Below are 15,252 nucleotides of genomic sequence, written 5' to 3' on the forward strand. Positions count from 1 at the left end.
GGTTTCTATGACCATACGACTCTCTTCAAGGACTGCCAACTTCTTGGTAGAGATGAGATCAGCCTTTCAAAGCAGGGCAAAAGTATCTTTGCCAACAGGCTGGCCAACCTGGTAAAGAGTGCTTTAAACTATGAATGACAAGGGAGGGAGAGAATGACCACGATCAAGTAAAGAAGTGGTGGACAGGTTTGGCAAACAAAGGGTCTGTGGTGATGTAAACAGAAGGGACCTCTTGATCAACAAAACAGTGTTGAATTGGAATTGCCCCAAGCGCATGCATGTAAGTAAAGAAGTACCTGTGGGACCACATTATGGGTAAAGCTCTCGTGACTAGGAAGTCAGCATGCCCAGGTGCCTCTCTGAAGTGCATGTACACTAACACACGCAGCATGGGGAACAAACAGGAGAAATTAGGAGTCTGTGTGCAGTTACAGGGCTATGATCTCACTGGGATCAAGGCCATGGTGGGATAGCTCACACGACTGGAGTACTGCGATGGATGGATACAGGCTCTTTAGGAAGGACAGATGGGGAGGGATAGCTGTCCTTCGTGTGAGAGAGCAGGCAGAATGCGTGGAGCTCTGCCTGGGACAGGTGAGGGGTTAGCTGGCAACTTTGGGGTCAGGATTAGCAGGTGACATTGTAGTGGGTGTCTGCTATAGACTGCCTGATCAGGAAGAAGAACTGGATAAGGCCTTCTTTGGACAACTGGAAGAAGTTTCATATTTGCAGTCCTTGATCCTCGTGAGGGACTTGAAGCACCCTGATATCTGCTGGAGGGACAGCACAGCAGGGCACAAGCAAACCAAGAGGTTTCTGTAGTGCTTTGATGACAACTTCCTGACACGGGTGATCAAGGAGCCAGCGAGGGGAGGTGCTCTGCTGGATCTTGTACTTACAAACAAGGAAGAACTGGTTGGGGATGTGGAAGTTGGGGGCAGCCTTGGCTGCAGTGACCGCAAGATGGTGGAGTTCAGAATCCTGTGAGGAGGAAGCAGGGCATAAAGCAGGATCACAACACTGGACTTCAGGAAAGCAGACTTTTAGCCTGTTCAGCAACCTGCTTGGAAGAATCTCATCGGATATGAAAGGTCCAAGGGAACTGGTTGATATTCAAGGATCACCTCCTCCAAGCTCAAGAGTGGTCCATTCCAACAAGCAGGAAATCAAGCAAAGGTAGCAAGAGGCCTATGTGGATGAACAAGGAGCTCCTGACTAAACTCACACATAAAAAGAAAGTGTACAGGAGCTGGAAGCAGAAACAGATGATATATTCTCAGGAGGAATATAGACACCCTGTCCAGGCATGCAGGGGTGGGGTTAAGAGAGCTAAAGCCCACCTGGAGTCGAAACTGGCAAGGGATGTGAAAGGCAACAAGAAAGGCTTCTATAAGTACATCAGCCGCAAAAGGAAGTCTAGGGAAAGTGTTGGCCGGCTGCTAAATGAGGCAGTGGCCCTGGAGACAAAGGAGACAGAAAAGACAGAGGTACTTAATACATTCTTCAGTTCAGTCTTTACTGGTTAAGACCAACCTTCAGGAATCCCAGGCTCCTGGAACAGAGGGCAAGCCTGGAGCAATGAAGATTTACCCTTGGTGGAGGAGGATCAGGTTGGGAGCACTTAAACACACTGGATGTACACAAGTCTATGGGCACTGATGGATTGCACCCATGAGTGCTGAAGGAGCTGTGTGATGTCATTGCAAAGCCACTTGATTGTTTTGGAAAGGTCATGGTGATTGGGAGTGGTTTCTGAGGGCTGGAAGAAGAGCTATTTATCCTACCTATCTTCAAGAAGAGCACGAAGGGGGATCTGGGGAGCTATAGGCCAGTAAGCCTCGCCTCAATCTCTGGGAAGGTGATAGAGCAACTAATCCTGGATACAATTGCTAGGCACATCAAGGACAGGAAGGTGACTGGGATCAGTCAGCTTAACCAACCTGATAACCTTCTATGATGAGATGACTGGCTTAGTGCATGAGGCAAGAGTAGTGGATGTTGTTTACCTTGACTTTAGTAAGGCATTTGACAGTGTCTCCTCTAACATGCTCATAGACAAGCTGATGAAGTACAGGCTAGATAAGTGGTCAGTGAGGTGGTTTGAGAACTGGCTGACTGGCTGGGCTCAGGTGGTTGTGATCAGTAGCATGAAGTCCAGCTGGAGACCACTCACTAGTTGTTTCCCCCAGGGGTYTTCGAGCACGTGTGGGTTGTGCCCCCTGGAGCAGGAAGACAACTTCATTCTTCATCACTTGAAATTTGGGTGAGGAAACTGTGGGGAAGAAACAACCTCAGGAGATGAATAGAAGGAGTTGTGTGAGATAGGGAGATTTATAAAACATGGGAAAGAATGAGGAAAAAAGGGAAATTAGTGGGAGATCTGACAGGTTTAGGATACTCATATGTAAATGCATACTAGGAAAAATCCTAGGGCTAGCTGTTGGTTTTGATTGATAACAAGAAGCTGAGATCATCTATTCTGTATTAATCTGTATTAAGGTTTGTCTTACCTCTTTTAAAAAGATGCCTGTTACAAATAATGGTTAATATTAATCTGCATGTCATGAGGTAATCCCAAGAACTACTTTGGGGTATTCAAAAGTGGGAAGAATGTTCTTAATGCAATTCTCATCATATTTGAATTTATTATGTAATTCTGACTTTGGTTGTGTTGATGTAGTCCAAATTCTGTTGATACAAATCCGATCAATAACAACTCATTGCATAAGTCCTACTTTTAAAACATTTAAAATATAAATCAAATGTCATTTAATTTGCTGTATTATTTCACATGTTGGGTGAATCAGCCTGTCCCAATTGTATGAAACAATCTTAAATTCAGTCTTAACTCCCCCTCCTCCCCCCTGCCACCACCCAAAAAAACCCCATGGAAAACAAGGTGAAAGTTGGAGACAAGATAGAAAGATGTCTTTAGTTGGTTTGTGCTTTCTGCCAAAAACAGGTGAAGGTATGCTATCCTCCACTTTCTTCCAGTGGCATAAAGATAAGCACGCTTCTCCTTGCTAAACAGTGCTGTGAAAATGCCACTCTTAATTTAAAAACTATTAAAACTCCCCACCCACGCCCAATATTTACTGTATGTGACTGAATCAGGGGCTGTTTTGTCTTCAGAAAGAATGGCTCAAAATACTGGCATTAACTGAAATGTAGAGTGAGTTTATATTGAAGATTTAGACTCCATCTGACTTTGTTTGGGTTCTCTCTGTAGGAATGGAGACTAGTGTTACCAAATGTGTAGCTGAGGCACATAATGTACAGTGCTGGCTGGTACTAAATTGTGTTATTTTCTTTTAATTTAAAAGAGTAGTTGGTGTTAATCTAACATCAAGACTGAAGTACCCACAGTCCACAAAACCTTCATTTAGCTGCCTTGACATCTGAACCCTTAGGTGTTTATATTTTTCAATAGTGAGGGATTTAAGCGGTTAAAAATCCACTTCTCACGAGATAGCACTGCTGTTTCGGCTTATCTTCTGCCTAAGTCTTTCTGGGATCCTCAGATTAAGTGTTCATGCACATGAGCCCTCGTACAGATTTGTTTAACACCCATCATTGGAAATGAGTTCAACATAAAGCACAGCAGCCATGGCTGTGGCACACTAATCACAAAGACTCTGTAGGAGCCAGGGAGGGAAGTAGGGAAGAGACAGGGAGTGAGTTGTTGAGGACAGATCTGAAAATCAGTAGTGGGAGAGGCAAGTGCAGGGAGGCCAAGTGGGAGAGTGACACAGTGGGAAAACCACAGGAAGGTAAAAAGCAGCATGAGGGAGATGACAGATCTATCAATGAGGGGGACAGAAGGCTGAGAGATGATGCTGTGATTGGAAGAAGAGATGGTGGATGAGGGCTGGAAGCTAATGGAAACAGGATTCTGGTTGGAGGGAGGGTAGGGAGCAATACATAGTATGACACACTTGATGAGATGGAAGCGGTTACTCTGAAGAGACAGGGAGGAAGGACTGGGGTCGGAAATACGAGAAGACTGAGCTTGATGACAAGTAGACTGTGATGGGGGAGATGAATGTCCACAGGATTGGCACTGATACGGTTTGGAGGAGAACAGTCAGTTAAGTGTTGGGGGAGACTCTGGGTGTTTGTATTCAACAAGATGAAACTTCTGTTCTGTTACTTTCTTTAAAAGAGTTGGCAATTAAACCAAGCTTAAAAGCTGCCTTGAAGAACGTTATTACCATTCCAAAGTCAAGCACTGCTAAACTAGGAAAGTGAAGAATTAAGGTTTGTCTAGAATATTTTAACTGAGCTCCCTTGGACATTTGCATTATGATATAGTTTTAAATTATATGATCTCAGAATTATATGGTCCTTGAAGACTGTGCAGCAAAGGAGACAGGTCTTTGAAAACTTGCTTGGATTTGTAGTAGAAACTGTAAGTTAGGTAGTGAATGGGGCAAAGCGCTGCAAAAAATGAAAGATTTGGTTACCTAGTTAAGGTAGGTGAAGGCAGCTTCCCCAGAGGATTGGTTTAAAGTATGATAGAATGCTAGGCACTCTGAAAAAATTGAGTTTTAGGGATCTTGGGTTGAGCACTTACATTTGTCATGTTTTTAATTCAAAAGTTTCCTTCTTTCAGGTCGCTGTCTATGAGTATCATATCACATACCACACAGGGGACTGTAATGCAATCTACTGCCATCATGACAGTACCAAAGAGAAGCTGTGTGTGAGAACTAGCCTTTCTGTCTTCAGAGTACTGTTCTGAAACAGCACAGAATAACCTGAAATAAATAAATTGTAAAGCTGTGCTGTGACTTAATGCAATTCACTTAATGTGTAGATGTTCAGTATTTTGTTTTCTTCTGTCTTCTGTATTCACTGAATGAGGTAGGGGTCCTGTGGAAAAAAATTGCGTGTCATCACCTAATTAAATAATGTCAGACTGGGTATGGACAAAGGAGCCCAATTAACTGTGAATACTTAAATAAATAAAAACTGGGACTTCTCAAGTGCTTATTTTAAATGTTGTAAGTTTCCACTCCATCAGTCACCTTTCTTATTTTAACATTTTATATATGGGAGGATGTTAGTGTTTATATACAGCTTGTTGGCCTTTTTTTTTTTTTTAAATGCATGCTTTCCATATATTTATCCTGGGAAAATCTGGATGCTCAATGTGCAAAGAAAACCTAAAAACTAGGAAGCATATTTACAGTCCATTTTTCAATTTCCACTAACTTCTAGTAAATTCTTCCCTGAAAAACTGTAACTTGCTTACTTTTTCAGTTATATATTTACTTGCGTCAGGTAGAAGATTAAAGATAATTTTCCTTTGACCTGATGCATTTTTAATTATTTTTAGAGAAAGTAATTCCATCTTTTGTTCTTTCTAATTTGGTTATGTTCTGACCATGGGCAAAAGTAATGTAGTGATTATTATTTGAAGAGAATAATTTCAGTTGCTGTAGCATACCAAAAGCATTGTTTTTCTAGTCTATTGTTAGGTGGGCTGGTCTAAATTAGATGGGCTAATTCAAATTGGAAAATTTGAATATGTGCAGGTGGACTTTTGTGTCAGCAAAGCCACACTTATTTAATTGGAGCTCCGTATGCCTGAAAAAATTGATTCCATGTGGTTGAATAGCACATTTTGGAAATGTTTCTTTAATTCATACTAGTGCCAGGAGAAAGTAGAATACCTTTTTTTCTAGTTCCTCCTTAACTAAGTGACAGTGCACCTGTACACAAACCGTCTTTCAATTTCTAAAGTGGTAACTGAGTATAGATAGTATTTTCTCATCCCATGTTAACAGTTTTAAGGTAGCTTAAGGCTGTGACTAACAAAACCTTAACAGCGTTGCTTTCTGTTTGAACTCCTAAAAACAAATGATGAAATGTACCTAAATCATGCAATCCCACCTTCTACTAGGCTGCATTTACCTGGGGTTTCTCACAGAAAACTCTTTCATTTAAGGTTGTGCTGAGTCTGAAAAAAAAGGAGATATGTAGAATTGGTCAAATAAAGAACAGTCTTGTTGCAGAGAAGGAAAACTTCTAATTTGCTCCCGCTTAAGTAAACTGGTGGGAAATAATCCTTTTAGAAAAGCTAGAGATCTGAACTTTTAAATAGCTGACATTTTTGAGCTGACAATTTAAAAGTTGATACAATCAAGAGATGAACTTAATGAGAGTTACACAAATTGTTTTTGGTTTTTTATTGTATGCAGGTACCTAAGGATAAAACTGGCCTGAAAGGAAAATCTGGAGGAAGCTTGACTGTACTTGCACCTGAGTAAGTGAATGCTTAGCTGGAAATCAACTTTCAGAATATTAAAATTGTTGAATGTTTTTCAGCTTCTCCTTGCCTAATTGCAGACTGGAAATTGAGACAATACTTTGGGTTTTGGATTGAAAAAGACTAGAAATACCAGGGTTAGCTAAATGGAATTTTGCATATAACCTTACTGCTTTATAGTTGGTTTTCTTTTTGTTGCTACCCTTAACACCTGCATAAAATTAAACGTACATTGTATGCAAGATTTCTTGGTATTATGGTGTTTTGCCTTTTTAATTATTTGAGATTAAATGCTGAATTTGAGGGACCTCTCCATTTCTTAAAATTAAACTCAATCTTGCTGGTTTGTGACCATAAGGAGGGTTAGAGATTTAGAAGGATTGAAGTCCTAGAAAGAGGCAAAATTAAGTATGAGATTGTCAGAGAATGAAGGCCAAGAAGAGGACCTCACGATGGCCTAATATGGTTGTCTTGCAAACAATGATGGCTTATTTCACATTGTTTGAGACAAAAGCTATTGTCTCAGGTGGAATAGTTTTCCGTAAAATAGGACGAGGACAGTCTTTTCTCATCAGCTTGGATGGGGCATATAGCAGACCTTCCTAGACTTTTGAAGGACCCCAACAATCCCAAACCCAGCCTACCTAATTTCTTATAAGGCAGGAAAAGATGAGTATTTTTCCAACAATAGTGGCCATCCACCTAACTTTTCCTTTCCTGGCAATCCAAGCACTATTCTGGTTACAGTAAATTATTTTAGATGAAAAGGTAAAAAAAAAAAAGGTAACTTGTTGTATTATTCAATGTATTTATTTATTCATATATATTCATATATGAAATACATGTAATTTTAATGAATAGATAAGTACAGTATAGCACTAAACTTCTTTCTATTGGTAGCGTATTTTTAATGACGTGCAAAGTTAATTGAGTTTTCTGAAACAATTGTCAGACCTGGTGCCTTTCTTCCTGCTGGCATTTATCATGTTAAAAGATTTAGTTCTGGAAGGCTTCACTAAAGTGAATATTCTTACTTGTATTTACATTAAATTTTACAAACTCTGCTTCTCAACTGAGAGTCTCTCTCAATTTAATCAGATCTAAACTTGTTATCAGTGCATTTTATTCCGAATCTTTGCTGTGATTTAATCATATTCTTGTACTGAATGAATGAACGAACTTATAAATTGATATCTGTCACATCACTGTGTAAGAAAGTATGTTTCATTTTGCTATGATATTTACTGTTTCTGTCTTTGCAGTGAAACAGTAGGCAAAAAAATGGTTTCAGTCACTTGTGATACTAAAGAGAATTAAATATGTAACTTAAAAATATGAAAGCTATACACACATAAGACTTTTAAATCATTCCACAGTCCAGGAGTGAATCATATTGGCATTTAGCATTACCATTTCTGAGAAGTATTTTAAAACTCTTGGATTTTTTAAGTCAGATAGTGAATCACATTTTAAATGCCTGAGACTATATTTTAAGTAATTGGTTGCTTTCTTGTCCATTTGTAGTTCTCATTACAGTTATGGTTCCTGTGCATGATATGCCTTGCCATGTTAGCCCTCAGTATGCACAGTTGCAGGCATTAAGTCCATGGACTAGTGAACAGGTGTAAGGTTTATTAAAGGATAGAAATTCAGTATTCTTAAATGATGATGGCATGTTTTTAAATCAAAATTGGCTCAGCAGCTCTGTTTTAAATCCAGCAGGGACCTTTGAGAGAGGTGTTTTCCTTGTTTCTTTTAACTTTTATACTAACACACAGCAAATGTTTTCATTTATTTCCTGTGTTATGAGTCCTACTCTGCATATTTTAGTCTATTGCCTTTGACAGTGATGAAAGACAGGTATTTCCTGACCTTTTGTATTTTAGGTCCTACATAAGTTCAACTGTTCATTTCAAGAATATTTTCTTCTTCTGCCTTGTTCCTGTTTTGTCATTTTGAATGTAGCACTAGAAATTCCAGGTGCAATTGCAGTCTCTTTGGAATTATAATTTAAATTTTGTGCTCATTTGCATGAGAAAGAAGCTTGCCCATACAAAAGAAAGATTTTCATTCAGCTAGGCTTGAGTATATGTAAGTGCAGTGGGTCCTGCCTTGAAACAGAGATCATGTCAATGTTATGTTTCTTTTTACTGAAACATTGTCCTTAATTGTTGTTTGAGGAAGGCAGAAGTTAAGAACTATTGAACTAAGAGATGGAGACAATCCAATTAAATTGTGTAGTCTGTTCCTTTATGAACATAGGTTTGATCTCTACAATAATTTGGGTGTTTCATCCAGTTTATTATTTGCCAGTTATTTGCAGTTATTGTATCTTCCACATTTTTTTTCTCATTCGGAATTGAAACTGAGTGCCCAGGGGCAAGATTTTCTCAGTTAGGCATAGAAACGAAGTGGCCATATTTTTGAAAGCGTTCTGCATGCGGCAGTTCTTGTGCGTATTGTTGTGGCAAGATCTAAGCTTTTGTGGAAGTCGGTGTCTTGGTTTGAAACAGTATAAAAGGTATTAGTGACGCAGCTCTCTGTGCTGCATTGCTTTTCAGGGATTATTAGGTAGTATTCAGTTCCTCCGTTTGTAGGCTGAAGTGAAGCCAGCTGACACCATTGATACAGCCTGTTGATACTGTAGGATGAAGCTCCTTAACTTCTTTTAGCAGTTAATTTCAGGGGAATTGTTGTTATTTTTGTAAATTATATTGTGGTTATGACAGGTATCACACATTCTGCTGTTCCATTAGTATAAAAAATAGTCTGGTATTCTCTGGGGATTTAAAACTGTTTCTCTACAATCTCGCTCTCATGGAGGTAAATTAATTTTCTAATTAGACCTCTATCAACTAAGAATCTACTGAAAACTTAAAAACACTGATGTATGATGAGGCAATTCTAGAAGGTTTTCTAATCTTAAGAGAAATTTTATTTTAGTTTAGGGTTTTTGTTTTTTATATTATTTGGGGGGGTTCTTTGTGGTTGGGAATGTGGCGTCTGAGTTATGCAAAGTTTGAATAACTGAAATTTTAATAAAAAGAAACTAAATGCATTTATTCAAACAATTTTATTTATTAAAATACTACTTCTGAGACAACTAACAACGGTGGTTGCAACTTGCCCTTTGCTTTCTGTTTTTAGAAGACAACTTATTTTGATCTGACCTAAAACGTTTAATGAAATTATACCTCCTCCTTTTAGTTGCCTGAAGCAAAGTGTCACAGCTTTTCATTGGTGTTTGGAAAGTTGTATCTCTCTAAATTTGAAAGGTACAAAAGTCCCGTGGTTGGCTTCAGCACTAAAATATATAGACACTTCTGCTTTCTGAGACTGTAAACCAGGTAATTCATCACTAATGGGGATCTGAAGATGGATGTCAGCTTTTAAAGAACAATATGTTATATTACAAATTCCTTTAGAGGGGGAGTGTTTGTTTTTAGGGATTCCTGGAGAGTGGAAGCCTATTATGGTGATACTATGCATGTAATAAATCATATGCTTTGCCTAGTGTTTTTTTTTTTTTCCTAAAGGTCTAGTGCCATTTAAATATTCTGTCATAATAAAAATAACAAGAACTATCTTCTCTTAAAACAAGAAAAAAAAGGATTTTCTTTTTTAACAGGTGCGATATTCTCATTATCTGTATAATTAAATGATAGTATGTCTACAGCAACAAACACTAAACATGGACAACAGTGTGGTTGTATTGCTGTTGTCTGCCTAAATACCGAGAAAAGAGAAGGAAAGAGGGATGGTAAGGGGGATATGCATAGGAGTGCATTGTGATATGAATGAATTTATGCTGTTGTTTTTTCGGGGGGTGGGGGGACGACTCATTACAGGATGCTTGCTCTGTTTGTTTATTGCTTTTTCATATTTAGAAAGCATCTAGAGTGATCCTTCTTGCAAAACAGCTCATGCAGTAACTGGCAAAACAGAAGCAATTAGTGGTGTAATCTCAAAGGGAATCTCAAGCTTCATTTTAAGTGCAATGATTAAATCCACTAAAATGATAACCATTGCTGCCAAGAACTTCTGTAATTGGTCACTAATGTATTTTGTTGTAGCAGTCGATAACTACTAGATTTCGTGCATGTAATTAGTAATGCATACACGTTTGGTCAGTAAAATTGAAAATCCTAATAACCAAGGCTAGAGGGGGTAGAAGGGAGCGCAGAGCTGGAGAACTGAAATAGTGCTCTGTTGATAGTACCTAACTAGAACTGTATGCTTCAATAAAACAAGTGTCCTACTGTGCTGGAATACAAATGGGCTGTCTGTGGCAGGATACAGCAAAGACATTTGGCAGAGAGGGATTTGAGAGCTTCTGGCATAATGTAATTGAATTGGCCATTTCTTTACAGATACAGCAAATTGTTTGTTGCAGCATTCATCATCATAAGGAAGGTCAGACAGCTTGCCAAACATATGATATTCATAATAAAATATAAAATGGTGATGCTCATATTTAAACACAAATCATGTTATCATATTTGTAAAAGCTGTGGAAATGAATGGGAATATTTTTGGTGGCACTGATGCATTAGCAATCTAAGTAAGATTGTAATTCAAGAGGGGAAAAGCATATAGTCAGTGAAAACACCCCCAAGGGAATTCAGCTAGTGAGCAACATATGATCCCTCTGACTTGGGAGGATAGTAGGTGTTTGGCAGGAGGATTGCTGACTCTCTCTTCTGATCACTAAAGAGAAGATAGACTTATATGACCCTGGTTTTTCCCTTTTAAGAAAACAAAGAAAAAATAACAGAGGAAGGACTTAAGGAAGTGCTTAAAAAGAGACAGAATCTAAACCGAAGTATTGCTGGTTTTTGTTAGAATCAGTTATGTTGTGACAGAACAAGATGATGCAACAAGCTGTAGCGTATCTGAAATGTTATATGAAATGCTCAGTATTGGTATGTTGGAAAAACCCTCTCAAGTCACATCCTGAATGCTGAACATAAATTGTACAATGACAGGGGCTTTGGGCCACATAGTGATGCTTCAGCAAATGAGTAGCGGCTAGCTTTTAGGTTTTAACACATTCGAGAGACTGACATTTTGATTTCTTGCACCACTGCATCACTGATAGGGCTGGAAATGGGAATCAAAATAATTAGATTGGATATACAGATCCCAGCACACCAGCCAAGAAAGTGGGTAGGGGTGGGAGAGCTGCTTTGAATTCTAAAATGTATCTTATTTTTGAGAAGAAAGAGGTAAATTAGAGTGCAGATACTCACCATTTATATTCAAAATATATAATAAAATAATTGAATTATACTTCCTCCTATCAAAGCTTGTTAAAATCAGTAATAAAATACATTAGTGTTATATTTAAAAGGAGCACTTTTTTTAAGTAATATATCTTTGTTACAGCATGCACAGAGTACATACAGGAAAACTGGGAACTAGCCTTTTACATCATCTGATGCATTCCTCCTTACTAATATAGGATTGTTCCCATCAGTGCATATTCTATTATTTTTTCCAGCAGTAACTTTCCAGTATTCCCTCTGGCAGTTTTTCCACAGGCCAATAGCTCTTCCTTTCCAGAAGCCTTTCCTGTTAGTCACTCAACATTTTCCATTAAAAAAAAAAAAAAACTCATTCCATTTATTCCTGCTTGGTTTCCATACCTGATAGAAAGAGACTTCCTTTTTCTGCTGTGCAAGTTTTTACCTTTAGATATTTGTGAATTATTACCCTGCTTTGTTTCAGTTGTCATTTTGCCACCTATACAAATTTATCTCTCTCTTTACTCAACAGTCAGTTCTTCAAGTTTTTGCCATTGAAAGACTCTCCTTCATTTAACCAGTAGACCCAGGACTCCACATACTCTTAAGTTTATAAAAAAAATAATCTCTTTTCTGTGTTAGCATGATTTTGGATGCTCTTTCTAGATGCTGTCTAAAAATGTTCCCCTTTTTTTTTTTTATTCTGTCACGTAGCTTGCTGCCCATAATATACCCTAATTCATTTATGGCTCAGTGCAATTTTTCCATTCCTTTCCAATATGTATATCTTCTATTTTTTGTTCCAAACCTGTGTATCTTGCCCTTTCCCAAAGACCATCTCTTTGTTACTTTCTGTGTTTCCTTTTCATTGTGTTAAATCTTCAGCCTTTCTTTTCTCTGCAGCTTCTCCTAATCAATCTAGTCAATGTTAAGCATCAGAGCACTATACCCTAGTGGTTTGTGTGCACATCTAGGATGAGGAAAGCAGTGGATTCAGGTATCAGGATCTCCCATGCTTTGAAGCCAGAGGTGCAAGGCCTGTGTCTCTGGTAATTATATATGCTTTTAATACATGCTTAAATATTTGTCTGCGTTTGCTGAAGCCTGTCCTGTGTCCTGTCCTTAAAACATTGTCTGTATTTGCAAGAAAACTTAGCAGCTATTAGGTCCAGTTGTAGTCACTGGAAAACGCTGTGTTGAGCTGTTTCTGAATATCCTTGTTCTGAACCAAATACCATCCTTTTCTTCTTCTCTGTTTCCTTACCCCAGGTCTCCAAGCAATTTTAGATGTTACTTTTCTTGTTCTGCTATTCAGTTCGTTATTTCACATCACCAAATTATAAAGATAGTAATGAGGAATAGCAAACTGGTGCCTTTTTGTCTTCATCTGTGCAAACCCATAATAGCTAAAGCTCCTTCAGAAGCTGTCATTTCTGTACCTCAAGGTGCATCAAATTCATTCTGAACAGTTATTTTACGTAGGTTTACAATACAGTGATATGGCTAAAAGTGAATATGATGTTTTGATATTTGATTACAAGACTAAAAAATAAAAGGTGTATTTACTATCCATATGGAATGGATAATACCATTACTGGAGTTAGCGTGGAGGTGCAGTACTCATACTGAAAGGCTGGAGTTCAGAATATTTAGATGTGTTCAGGAAAGAGTTTGGAAGTTAACTGGAAGTGTGGTCTGGAGGAGCTCATCTTTCTGGCAGGAAACTGAGAAAACCCAATCTCTTTCGTCAAATAGAGACTGAAATTGTGAATTGGTCATCATCTGGTAGTAAGTGTGTGAAGATTTATGATATTAGAAGGCACTTTTGTTTGGAAGATATGGAAATAAAAAAGACCACCTGGATATAAACTGAGGCTAGAAAAATGCAGACAGGAAACAGATTTTGGTATTCCCCCAATATTCATAGCTATTTAAAGTTGGGACATTGTTGAAACTGAGATGATGCACTCTCCATTAGCTGAAGTTTTACATCCAGTTCTGATACACTTCTAAAATACAGACTTCTTTCAATGTTTCAAAGTGATGTTTAATGCGAGCATTGTGTGTTTGAGTTCCAAAACTTGTGTTATTAAGGAAATCCAGTTAGATGATTTTATACTTGTCTCTTTTGGTCTTCATATTGATGAAGGTCTTCAGTTAAGGTTTCATACATATAGATGCAGATTATTTAACTGAGATGATGGCCATATGTTTTGCTAGGACAGTTGCAGCACAGTAGTTGCTGTACAAGTTAGAAATAATTCAGTAGTTTGTCCTGTTCCAAAATCAGCTCTGTGATGCCTTTTGCTGAGTGCTTCTGTTACGGTAGATAAAGCCTGCTCAAATGAGAGCCCAACAGTCTGACTGATATTCAAAGTTTACTTGAATGCTTGGCACTGGTGCTTTGTGTAGAGAATTTGGAAAAAATTACTACTTTGTGGTTTTTATAATTTTTCCCTTGACCTTTATCTGCAGTGGAATTGGCTGGCAGTATCACAACCACACTAAATGCAGCATTTTATTCATGGCAACAATTTTATAGAAGAAAAAATCCCATGGAGTTTGGGAGAAAAGAGGGAATGAAAGAATCTCTCAGCTTTTTTAGATGGACAGTTTGCTGAATGCGAACCAACCCAAATGCAGCTGACTTGAACAAAGAGATCAAAGTAAATACCATGTGCAGGTTCTGTGTCTGTCTGCAAGGACCTGCAACGCTTGATCCGCCATGTTTTGACAGCTGCCATTCAGTCAACAGCATAGCAGTGCATTATATATAGGCTGTAATAACAAGGCAGCGTGTTATACGGATAAAATTTTCTATATCTGTTAAGAGTGTTAAATGCTATTAAATATTTCCCATTCCAATGTATAAATAACCTTCTATGTTATGAATTCTAAGTAATGGAAGCACCTTATATATTTCAGCACCACAGTGTGCTATTTGTTTTGTCTGGAGACCCGCAGACAGCTTTAATCTTTTATTTTAAGTTATTAAAATCATATGACATAATCAGCAGGATGCGCCCTATAGCTAATTTGATTGTACTATAACTGAGAACGAATCAGGGTGACCATTTCTTCCTTGTCGGGAACACTTTTCTATGCATATTATTGTCTTATCCTTGGTTGTTGGAACCACATTTACACCTTTCTTCTACAATAATCTTCAAAACTAATGACATTCAGTGAGTATCTTATCCTTTGCAACTTCTCACTACCAATGTACATTATATTGGACTTCTTCTTCTGCTATATAACTAATGAACTCAGTTCTTCATTATTCAGTGTTGATTGTGCTCTTGAAGGCCATGTAAAAACATGTAAAAAATATTCAAATCCTTTTGCTTTATCTGATCTCTTATGTCAACACTTAGAAACATGGTGAGTTAACTCCCTTGGGTGATAGTATGAAATCAAGAAAGTTGTTAGTTTCATTCTAAACTGGTGGAGAAATTTCATTTACACACAAACTTAGCCGTAGAGATGCATACAGTTTGTTATTTAAAACAATAAATATCACAGCTGTGTAAGACTCAATTTTGCCAATGGACATTGAAAACATTTTTGTATTTTTGAAACAAAAAACACTCATTTTTATGTGATCCCAGGGGAATTCATTTTTGAAGCCTGCTTTGTAATTGTAGCAAGTTTTTTTAGAAATTTAAAACATTAGTTCTTAAATGACTAATACCTACCTCCTATCCATGGACTCTTTGGAAAAATTAGGCTTGTTTAGGA

At 37.9% G+C, this 15,252-nt stretch overlaps 1 protein-coding gene across 5 annotated transcripts in view; it reads left to right on the forward strand.

Annotated features, from left to right (window-relative positions):
* TBL1X (transducin beta like 1 X-linked) overlaps positions 1 to 15,252 on the forward strand; it is a 209,692-nt gene that overhangs the window by 52,093 nt on the left and 142,347 nt on the right. For all 5 annotated transcript variants that reach the window (XR_003256435.1, XM_026084471.1, XM_026084470.1 and 2 more), the window contains exon 2: positions 6,204 to 6,268. The gene's annotated coding sequence lies outside the window, so the exon portion shown is untranslated. The remainder of the gene's footprint in view (positions 1 to 6,203; positions 6,269 to 15,252) is intronic.

This window comes from Apteryx rowi, unplaced genomic scaffold (genome assembly GCF_003343035.1).
Source record: "Apteryx rowi isolate R43461 unplaced genomic scaffold, aptRow1 scaffold_640, whole genome shotgun sequence".
Lineage (NCBI taxonomy): Eukaryota > Metazoa > Chordata > Aves > Apterygiformes > Apterygidae > Apteryx > Apteryx rowi.